At 35.2% G+C, this 12541-nt stretch overlaps 1 non-coding gene across 1 annotated transcript; it reads right to left on the bottom strand.

The window, feature by feature from the left end:
* Positions 1–873: 873 nt before the first annotated feature.
* Positions 874–983, bottom strand: LOC111903084 (small nucleolar RNA R71). Its single transcript, XR_002854041.1, has one exon. It is a non-coding gene; the product is annotated as a small nucleolar RNA R71 (small nucleolar RNA).
* Between the last annotated feature and the right edge of the window lie 11558 nt (positions 984–12541).

Below are 12541 nucleotides of genomic sequence, written 5' to 3' on the forward strand. Positions count from 1 at the left end.
GTTACAATTGTAAATTTAAAAGTGGGTAGTATATAAATTACACATCAGGTTTTTAGCGCCGTTACCGGGGAACGACTATTTCGGTTTTTAATTTAATTGCTTTAGGTTAATCAATCCTTTTTGTGGGGGTAAAAACCGCAAAATGTTAATTTCTACAAAATTTTGATTTTTTTCTGTTTGCACAGTTCTCATTGTGTAAGTTTAGTACTTTTTAACTTTTCGTTTATTTTCTTTCTAGTTTTTTTAAGCGTTTTTTTTTATTTCAGCGATTTATGACCAGGGATCTCAGTTTCCTATCATACCACCACTCAAAGATCCAAAATCCGCTTTTCACAAGAAGAAATTTAAAAAGATTGACAAATCAAGTAGCAGTTTTCAAAAAGACAAGGGTTTCGAAAGTATCGAGAAGACACATGAAAAGAAGGACATTGGTTACGAGGCAGGAACATAGAGTGGTACAGACGAGGACATCAAAATCAAAGGAGAAGAAATGGCGGACATCACCAGAATGTCTATGGAAGATTACAAGAAGCGGATCCGTGAGGATAATGGACCAGGGCTTGTACCACCAGAAATTCCGACTGCGACAAACTTTGAGCTCAAGGGACATATTCTTTTGATGCTCAAGGACATTCCATTTTCTGTAAATGACTATGAAGACTCTCTCAAGCACATTGATGAGGTGCCAGACATAGCCAACTACTTCCATGTGCCAAATGTTTCAAGAGATGTGGTACTCCTTTGGATGCTTCCAGTGATATTTACTAGGGATGCAAAAATATGGTTGAAGTCATTTGAGTCGGGAACAATAAGAACTTGGACCAACCTTCGTGAAGCCTTCATTGGACAATTTACCCTCCATCAAAGATAGTTATACTCAATTAAAAAAAGTTAGCTAGCTTCCAACAAGAAAGTGAAGAGGCCTTATATGAAGCTTGGGAAAGATATAAGGGATTCTTAAGAAATTGCCTACAACATGATTTAAACGTTCAACAAGAGGTTTCTATTTTTTATAATGGGGTAAATGTGACCACAAGGTAAGTTCTTGATTCTCAAGGACCAATGCCAAAGAAGGAACCAGCAGTGATCAAGGCTATAATTGAAAATTTTGCAAAACACTCGCGGGAGTAGTATAACTCTCATGATGATACTACTAGGAGCAATGGGAGTAAGTATAGTGATAACGAGAACATGGTCGTAGTATTGGTAAAACTAAAGAATATGAATCGAAGAATGACAAAGATAGATCAATCCATACATGCCATACGTGTGGGTTGTGAGAATTGCAATGGGCCACATTTAACAAAATATTGTGACTTGGACGAGAAAGGTAACCGAAAAGCTCAAGTGTGCTACTCAAGTGGTGACAAATATGACGAAGATTAGAGAAAACCGAAGTAGGAGTGGTTGCCTTACGACGAATACAAGAAACAAAAAGAAGAAAAATATAGGAAAACCGGACGAGTTTATTACCAAAACGAACAACCACCACCCGAGAAGAAGATGGAGATTGATTCAATGCTTAATAGGTTTATGGAAGCCTTTGAAAAAAGACATGATGCTACTGATGTTACCATGAGAAATCATCAAGCTTCCATCAAAAATATCGAGACTCAACTTGGGCAATTGACTACACTTGTTAATGAAAGGTTACCACAAAAGAATCCTGACAGAAGACCGCAACCACACGTCATGGCCATATCCACTGAAAAAGACCCTCATTCAGAGCCTACAAAGACCTATAAAGAAGTCTCAAAACATGCATCAAGGGTACCGATCTTACCTTGAATTTATTGATGATCTCCCACGTGAAATGTTAAACAACTACACAATAGATAATGGAAGATTTCATTTTGGGGTATCACAAGAGAGCCAAATTCAGTCTCCTAACCATCGTCTCATCTACCACCTTGTGACATTTTCAGTCAACCATAAAAGACATGGTGACAAAGTTATGAGTTCAATTTTTTTATGTGGAGCATCACAGCATCGGGAGTTTGTTGCAATGTCCCTTATTTTCTAACGCAATATTTGGCAAGTAATGAAGTCACATCTAGAGTCAGGAGCCCAATAGCAGGTGGGCATTTTGTCACTACGTGACACACGAATTGTACTGATCTCAAGGACCAATGCCAAAGAAGGAACCATCGGTGATCAAGGATTTAATTGAAGAATATGCAAAACACTCGCAGGAGTACGATAACGTTCATGATGATACTACTAGGAGAAAAGGGAGTAAGTATGGTGAAAACGAGAACATAGCAATGGCATTGGAAAAACTAGAGAATAGGGATCGAAGAATGACGAATATGGATCAATCCATACATACCATTCGTGTGGGTTGTCAGACTTGAAATGGGTCACATTTGATGAAAGATTGTGACTTGGATAAGAACGGTAACTAGAAAGCTCAAGTGTGCTACTCAAGTGGTGACAAATATCACAAAGATTGGATAAAACCGAAGAAGGAGTGGTTAACTTACAAAAAATACAAGAAACAAAAAGAAGAAAAATATATGCAAACTGGACTAGTTTATTACCAAAAGGAACAACCACCACCCGAGAAGAAGATGGACTTTTAGTCAATACCTAATGGGTTTATGGAAGCCTCTGAAAAAATACACGATACTACTGATGTTACCATGAGAAATCATCAAGCTTCCATCAAAAATATCGAGAATGAACTCGGGCAATTGACTACACTTGTTAACAAAAGGTTACCACTAAAGAATCCATATCAAAGACCGCAACCACATGTCATGGCCATATCCACTGAATAAGACCCTCATTCAGAGCCTATAGTGATCCATAATGAAGTCTCGAAGAAACTCAATCCATAGCTAAAAAGAATGAAGATCGAATAAAAAGGAAGGGATGATGCCCAGTTCTCACGATATGAGCAACAGAAGCTCACGATGTGGGCTCGGTCTAGATAGAAGAATTCGTCTTCTGTTAAACCATATTATCCTCTGTTACCTTTTCTTTCTCGAGCAAGGGAACATCCAATGGAACAAAAGCACAAGAGATTCATCAAGCAATTCAAGGGTGTTCTAATTAATACCCCATTTGTTGAATCGTTAGCAAAAATGCTCGAATACGCGAAATTTCTTCAAGATCTTCATGACACTCGCCAAAAACTAGGGAAGACTACCAAGGTGGTTCTTAATGAACAATGCTCAGCGGTAATAAAGGATGGCATACCAACAAATATGGGAGATCTAGGACGCCTAACAATACCATTTGAATTCGGAAATCCCACGTAAACATTTGCCTTATCCGATTCTGGAGCTAGCATTATTTCAATTCCCTATTCCTTTTATCAAAAGCTCAACCTTCTTAACCCTCTAGAATTGAATACTTCAAGGATGGAGATCCACATGGAAAATCGTTTGGTAACTTATCCTCCAGGAGTAGTAGAAGATTTATTGGTCAAAATTGGAAATTTTGTTTTTCCAATTGATTCTGTAGTTATAGACATGCAAGAGGATGACGATGTACCTATTATACTTGGACGCCCACTACTCAATACCGCTAGAGCCTTGGTAGATGTTTGTGAAACAAATCTTACTTTGCGAGTGGGAAAAGAAGAGATGGCATTCGGAGTTGAAGAAGGATTTGAGAAGTCTAAGAATCAAAGCGAAGTTTTCTATATGGATAAAGACAGTGAACTTGAAGAATTAGAGAAATTAATGGAAGAAGAAGTCCAAAAAAGAGAAAAGCCTAAAGTAAAACTCAAGCCCACAAATTCAAGAGCCTTGATCCCACTGATCTTTGAAGTCTTTGCCTTCACTACACTAAAAATTCAAAACGAAGAAGTTTGTGAAAGCGAAGAGATAAGTTCAATTGATGAAGAGTGTCACACCCCCGAACCAGGACGGCGGAAACGTCCGGGGTGGATGACGTCATTGTACAGTATCATAACAATTCAATATAAATGAAACATAGCAACACAAACATTAAGACATTAATATTAGGTTTACATTGTTTACAATACTTGTTCTGTTCAAAAGTTAAACACGAATAACAAAAGTAGAAATAACATAATGCAGCGATGCCAGGCCTCGATCGTGATGAATACCTATCTACTAGATCCCTGAGAATACAAATCATTTTGAAAAGTGTCAACTAAAACGTTTGTGAGTTCATAAGCATTTTTGTAAGAAAGCTTTGTAATATTTGTGTTCATAGTAAGTTGTAAAACTATAGAAAATCCAACATTTTCTATGAAAAGTAGTTTGTGAGTCGCTTTCCAAAATCATTTATAATTGCATGCATGTTCTTTAGTTTTCCTTTGTTCGTTTCTGAAAAGAGGGTGTTCCTAGAAAATCTTATATTTTATGTATATAAAAGATGTTGTGGTCTTAAAACCCTAAGACCAAAGTTGTGAAATCAATTTATAATATACGAAATATAGTTCCGTATTTTATAAAACTAGCAGAGTATATATTCTTTGTAAAATCGTGTATAGTTACGTACATGTTCTTTAGTTTTCCTTTGTTTGTTTCTGAAAAGAAAGTGTTCCTAGAAAATCCAACATTTTCTTTATATAAAAGATGTTGTGGTCTTAAAACCCTAAGACCGAAGTTGTGAAATCAGTTTATAAAATATATGAACATAGTTTTGGTATTTTATAAAACTAATGGGGTGTATATTCCACGTAATTCCAATGTTAATAGATCCTTACTCTATGTGAGTTGTTACAACCATACAAATCTGACGAGAACGCCTGTCAAGATATTCTTCAGGCGTCAGCTATTGTGAAAGATATTTGTCACCTTAGACTGGCCGGTCTAGTTGAGGCAAACAACGTTGTGGGGTGTCAACCCCATATAGATCTATACACAAATATCTTGCTTCCCCTCCAGGAGACACTGGTTATAACTACGGGACTTACAATGTACACTAGGTAGGAACAGCGAAGAAAAAAAAAACATATCTTACAATGTACACTATGACATAATGTTCTAAGTTTAAAACCCTTGAAATGGTAATCAACATAACATGATTATTTTACTACCAACATTTATTTTTCTTGAAAAATAACCAAGTTTTGTAGGGTGCTTTGACATACCTAAAATTTTGTGGAGATCTTTGCAAAAAAAATATTCTATTTTTGTTGTGACTAAATATTGGCACTTGTTCCACCAAAATCTCATATTAATCCATAGAATCAATTATGTTTCAAGGTTTGTACAAGTTTTAGTGGTAAAAGTATTTTTAACCACTAAGTTACCATTTTGAGTATAACTCATCATATTTTACCTAGTAACTTTATTTTATGTTTAATATAATATAAAAATGTAGATATATACAAAGATAACATAGTTCTAACAACATGAGACTTGTAAAATCTCAAGTTTATGGATTATTAACATGAAATAATATCATTTCAACAGACATAAACATATAATCATATGGGTGCATGCAATTATCCAAGGATTTAAACAAGATTTGACTTGTATCCCCCCCCCCCCCCCCACAAAAAAAAAAGAATGAAAACTTGAAAAGAGTGGGGTATGAAGCTCACCTTGGTTTGGTTTGGTGGATGATTTGAAGAGATGTTGAGGAGTTTCCAAGTTCTAACACTTGAAGAGTTTGACAAACTCTTTGAACCATAGAATATCCTAGGAATATGAACACATAAATTTTTGTGTAAATATGATTAAATAAACAAAATAATATGTGAAACTACTTAGCTAAACATGAAATGCTTACAGGATCTTGGGAATGCTTTGAAGGATTAAGACTTGTAGCTTGAATATGTTGAGAGTAATTTAGGAGTTCACAGAAAGTGAATATAATAAGTGGGATATGATGAGAAGTATTTTAAGTTCATAAAGGAATGATAGGAGTGATAAGGGAGAGTTTACGTTCCTTGATAAGAGGATGGAGGTTGATGTAAAGTTGATTTGAAGTTTGCTTGGAGAACTATTGGATAATTCATAAGGATCCGTGATTTCATGGAAAAATGGCAAAATACAACTCATAAATCCGTAAACACTTAAATATCTAAGTGTATACTACCAATATTTTGCCTAGGATGGTGTTCATGGTCAAGGTTTGGAATCTTTAAGGTGTTTACGCCCTAGATGTTGCCTAGGATGGTGTTCATGGTCAAGGTTTGGATTCTTTAATTAGTGTACACCAAAACATCAAACCATGAAGTATTTTACGCCCAAGACACAACCTAGGAAGGTGTTCACGGCCTAGCTTGGGTCTATTAAGGTGTTTACGCCCTAAAGGGGGTCCACTAAGGGGTGTTTACGCCCTAGGATCCTTCCTAGGGTGGTGTTCACGGCCAAACATGACCCAATGAAAAGGGTTTATTGTCTTAGATAGTATCCTTAAGTGTGTTTATGTGTTGGATGATTTTTATAAATGTGTATATTTCTTTAATGCTTAGAAAGCTCAAAATGATGGCCATAAAGTTCAAGCACTCAAGGTTGCAACATAACATAAGTTCTTATATCCATCTCATGTGATTCTTAACCAATTCCATTTGTCTAGTTTGCCTTGATAAACTTGTTTAATTTAAAGAGGTTACCTTATATGTGACTTCCAAAGGGTATGCTTCCATATATAAGCACTTGTGCCTTTTTAGCTTTCAAGGTTTTCATTGTGATAGGGTTGAAATTTAGACCTTGCTTGATCCAAATATTTCGGGTTGTCACCAAGAGGATGATCAAGAAGGCAAGGAGGTAAAGCTTGATGAAATGGAATTAGACAAGATGGCATCAGCTGAAAATGAAGAGAAGAGCTCAATTGAAGAAAAGTTTGAAGGAGTTAAAAAAAGCATGAAGCTTACGATAATCAAACGAAAAAGAAAAATTCACAGAAAGCATACATAGGGAGAGTTCAAGCTTACAAGAGGAAGTGGAGGAAGCAAAAGGAGAAAAGGGAAATTTCGACCCAACGGATGCAACGTAGAGCAGGAAGGAGTCTGACGCACGACTCCTCAAATAAAAGCACTTCTTGGGAGGCATCCTGAGCTCGGTTTGTATTTTTTTTCTTTTCTTTTAGTTTTGCATTTTCATTTAATTTTTAGGATAGTCATCTTAATCATTTTCCATTTTAAAAAAAATCAAGTGTGGGAGTAAATTCATGAGTGATAAAAAAATTATTTAAAGGAAAAAAAATTATATTTAGTGACATTTTCGAACCACGATGTGTATTTAGATACCACGACTTGGGGAATAAAGGAAATGTGTATTTTTCATTCAGATCAACACTCATGATGTGATCTTTAAAAAGGAGGACCAGTGCTTTTTTCTTCAAAACGTTTAACTTTCACTTTTCTTAAAAAAAACACTCAAGACGTATACATCGGCCGAGGTCCCCTCACTTAGATTTTTTGCAAAATTTTCTTGATTTTGTGTTTCAACCTCGACTAAGGTAATATTCTCGTGCTTTTAACTTGTTAATTTTACTGATTTTGAAGCATTTAGAGTTAGGGTTTGTTCTTGAGATGCAAATGTCGAAATTGGTACTATTTATAGCAAAATTGTTCCTGTTCTTGGATTAGTGTCTAAGTCCATAACTATTTTGGTATGTACTTGACCCGATTATGAGCATGGTCCTTTTGGGTTTCCTTCACCATAGCAATATGTAGGATGAATTAAGGAGAGAAAGGTTTAATTATGATTTATTAATATATTATAAGAATAATATACTAAAGGAGAAATCATAATGTTTAATTAATATTAGTCAAGAATTAATTATGTGGCTAAAAGAGATTAATTAAACTTAAGGGACTTATTGTGTAATTATTAGATAATGACATAGATGGGATTATGGACTCCATAGAAGGTGGAGTGGACGAATTCTATGGGGAAAACCCATTAGAAGTCGTCCAAGGCTTCTAAAGAAGGAGTCCATGGGCTGCTTAGGGCTTAAGCAGACAAATTAGGGTTTCCTTGTTAGATAACCCTAATTGCCTAAGTATATAAGGAGCCCTTAGGCACCAAAAACGTGGCTAACACTTGGATCAGGGTTTCCAGACGTTTTGAGTGCCTCTTCTCTTCTCCTAATCATTCTTGTTGCTTAGTGGTGTTTGTGACTCCATTAGAGGTGCAACACTTGAGGCACTAAGCTTTCTGAAGCCAAGGATTAGATTGTTATTGCTATATAACAATAAAAGGTTAGATCTAAACCCTATTTTATGTTAATATGATTATTTGTATGCTAGATCTAGGGTTTATAGCTTTGGATATTCAATTGCATGTTCATTAGACAAACTAGATCCAAAAGCTATTAGGGTTTGCATGTACACCATAGGATTGATGTATTGCTCGAAACCCATCACCTGTATGTTGGTTTTATGGGCTTAGATTTACTGCCTAAGCAAACCCCATAAGTTGAATTAATGTCGCCAAACAAAACTCACATCATGAGTTTCGTCCCCACGGCATGGGACCTGGACGTCCATTTTCTGTGTTTTCTGTTAACGCATAATCAGCTGTGTTTTTTCTTGGGTTTGGTTTGTTTTCTATTATCATGTATTATGGGTCCAAGAAAAGGTCATCAACAGCAACAAGGGAATGTATTAAGCTTACACCCATCTTATGAATTTCTCGATGATCTCCCACGTGAAATGTTAAACAACTACACAAACAAGTTGGGGTAGCTCTACAACTGCATATTTTCAATCTCCCCAACAATAGATTGGAACAAAGATGTTCGAAGAAAATGGAGTTTCTTTTATATGCAACGGGTGGAAAATTATATTTTCAATCAAGGAACAGGTATTCAAAGAATTGTGTTTGAGTTTTTCTCAATGGTTTCCTTTGAAGCGAACATAGTTGATCCTCACTTTGCTACGGCTTTTGTTTTTCATCTTGGTGTCCAATATAGAGAATGTAGTTTGGTCGAGTTCGCGTGGAGAATGGGCTTGTACGAACAACATCAAGCAATGTCTCCCAATTTTAATAGATTTTTGAGATTAGTTACTCGAGATTACTCTCAAGGTGTGAATGGGTATGGTTTTTGGACAACAATAGCAAATGGCGGATTTCATTCTTGGGTATCTCAAGAGAGCAAAATCCGTCTCCCATCCATCATCTCATCCATTGCCTTGTGACATTTTCGACCAACCATAAAAGATATGGAGACAAAGTTATAATTTTGATTTTTTTTATGTGGAGCATAATAGCACCGAGGGTTTGTTGCAATATCCCTTATTTTATTGCACAATATTTGGCAAGTAATGTAGTCACATCTGCAGTTGGGAGCCCAGTAGAGGGTGGGCATTTTTTCACCTTTTTGGAAAATTTGTATAGTGTGTTCATTCCGAGATTGATGTGTACTCTAACATGCATCAAGGGTACTGATCTTACCTTGATTTTTTTTTTGGAATAAATGAATGTTGTAATCAATATGGGAACACACTGGAGTATACCGGCTGATGATGAGGTGGAACAAGTAGAGCAACCAGCAGAGCGGCCGAGACCATGAGGACGTCGAAATAAAAGAGGAAGAAGAGAAAGGGGTCAACCACAACAACAATTTCAAGATATACCCATTGGTGGTGAACCCACCGACCTTTTCCAAAATCGAGTTGGACATTATTTAGACAACATAAGAGGGGACATACACAACCAAAATTGGGCTATTGGCAGGATTTATACACACTTTCAGATTGCGCGACAACCCGACATGCCACCACATGGTCCCTACATTCTAACTTGGGAGGAGATATGGGTCGCACGCGATTTCGGGGTCAATTCTAGTGGAACACATGGAGATGATGATGATGCGTGATGACTTATCTATCCTTTTATTTGAGTTTTTATTTTTTATTCTTAGTTTATTTTTGGTGTGTTTTAATGTGTGTTTTATTTAATTTGGTTTGTTGAAAATGATGTAACCGAATGATGAATGTTTTTTTGCAACCTAGGAGTTTGTTTTGTTTGCATAATTTATAATTTATCTGGAAATAAAATGAGGAAAGAGAGAAGCCAAGAGCGTTAGAGTTTTTAAACCGAAGACCACACTTTTTGATAATTGAACGGTGACAATCATGTGCAATTTTAGAGAAGAAAGGAAAGAGTTACTGAAAATATGGTCTTAAAATGTGTCTTAACGACTTAAGAGGGCAATAGAGTTTGCACAATGTGAAGACTTTGAGAAGAAGAAACACATTATATTCACGCTCAGTTCTCACGATGTGAGATATTTCCTTCACGATGAGTACGAGAAAATCATGATTCGGAAGCTACTTGATCCAGAATCACGTTGTGGCTCTTTATTCTCACGATGTGAGATATCAACATCATGTTGCAACTCTATCTTTTAACCGTAAAACGTGGTGTATGCTTTCTGGCATTTTGGCTAAAGTACAAGTTTTACTTTAAAGATTTTATGCACCATATTTTTTGAAGATGCGAGTTTTTGGTTCACATTTTATTGACACATTTATGAGTAGTTGTCCAAGTCCAATTCCAGTACAAATTTAAGATGTTCAAGCTTTCCACACACTTTCAAGAATTTGATCTCGTCACTACTATCCCAGCGGAGTTTGTTCCAATTTCTCCTTTTTACTTTTATGTTTTTTAATTGTTTAAGTATAAAATGGGGACATTACATCAATTAAGTGTGGGGTAGAGGTTGAATTTAGGAATGCAAGCTTACTGATAAAAATTGAAAATTTGACTAGGATTTAAAACAATTTTAGAAAGATTTGAAATAATAATAAAAAATTGAATCTAGTTAAAAAAAATTGTATTGTTGTGTTGAGACCTAGGTTTCTAGTGTTTTGTGGGACAATCTGATGCGAGTTTCGATGTTTATTTGAGCCAATATATGTTATAGTTTATTTGTGGTTTCCCTGTCCTAGTGAAATCATCGAACAAAAACACGATCTTCCTTAGTTTGAGGGACATAATATGTTTAGCATTGTGTACCAGAAATGTATCCAGGAGAGCTTATATAGTCTTTTCACCTTAGACTAATACCTCTAACCAATAAGGGTTGAAGTTAAGTTCCCTTACTTAAGCATATGTTTTTAGGATATTTAGTTTTGAGTGAAAAAATAGAAAAAAAAAAGTGTTGCAAAAGTTTGAGAGAATAAGAGTCTACAAAGCTATGATATGAAGAAAAGTTCAAAAATGAAAGACTCAAGAATAAGGCAATTTTCCAAGTTACTATTTATTGTAATTTTTTTTATTTCTAGCTTATTTTTCCATATGTATGATTGGGGGCTTAACCAAAAATTATTTTTGAGGTTAAGAAAGAATTCTGAGGATATATTCGGAGGGGATGCATAAAATAAATGTTGTTCAAAAGAAGTGGGGAAGTGTTTATGAACATTGTGAGTATTTAGGATCGGAGAGGTTTTTAGGAAAATTAGACACAAATACATGCATTGCGGTCTTGATGTAATGGAGAATCTCAAAATGGATTATCATGTGCGATGTTGGTAGCTATGGTTTTAAAGTGATGATATGATGATAATAATAATCAGTTTTGCTTGAGGGCAAGCAAAAGACAAGTGTGGGGTATTTTGATATTGTCATATTTATACATATGTTTAGGCATTATTTTAATACATTTTAAGCTAACAATCAGTTAAAAGCAAAGGTATTTGGTACTTATTGAGTTGAATTACATTTTGCAGCCAAATAAGACATTCTTGAAGGAAAATGACCAAAATCAACAAAAGATGGAACCTGGAAGGACTAGAGCTGAGCTGGGAGCTTAATAAGCTTAAAATAAGAGAAATATGAGTCAAATAGAAGCTCATGACATGATCTATTACTGCTCACAATGTGAGAATAAAGATTCTAAAAGATAACTACGCAGAATGATGTTTCCATGTCCAACACGAATTATACTGATATCACGACGTGAGACATGATATTTGGAAACTATAAATATTCCTTCACATAATCTATTTAAGGAGGTTGGATTGGATTTTCTGGATAGATAGTCGATTTTAGAGGCCATAGATCTGCGAAAAACAACCCCTTGAGAGAGAAAGAGAGAAAGAATGCTTGGATATTGAAGATTTGAAGATTACATGTCAAATTCGGTTTGCATTAGATTAACAATGTCGAAGTTTTATGTTTTTATGTGCTTAGTTTCTACTATGAGTAGCTACTCATTAGTCTTTCATTTAGTGTAGATGAACCCTAATACTATGTGTTAGTTTCTTGCTTATATTTGGATTTTATGAAGTTAGTAAATGCATGTTATTGATTATCATTGCCTAGCATGTTAAAGTTTGCATCTTTGTTGCTTTGATTCAATTTAAGTGTAGTTTAATCACCATTTAAATTGCATGAACTTGTTTACATAGTAATTCATGATCATAAAATTGCTAGAGCTAGGATTAATCACATCTTAGATTAAGTAATAAAGGTAACAAATTTAACTGTGTTAGAGAACATTAACTTGATCACAATTATGTTTGGTAATTTGTCTTGATCATAAATAATTATGTAGATATATCTTAGATAGCTCAATTATCATTAATAATAAATTTTTTGTTTGCTTGTGTATGATCATTACATAGTAGTTCATGGATTGATGTTAATATTAGGAGATC

Source organism: Lactuca sativa, chromosome 9 (genome assembly GCF_002870075.4).
Source record: "Lactuca sativa cultivar Salinas chromosome 9, Lsat_Salinas_v11, whole genome shotgun sequence".
NCBI classification, from domain to species: domain Eukaryota; kingdom Viridiplantae; phylum Streptophyta; class Magnoliopsida; order Asterales; family Asteraceae; genus Lactuca; species Lactuca sativa.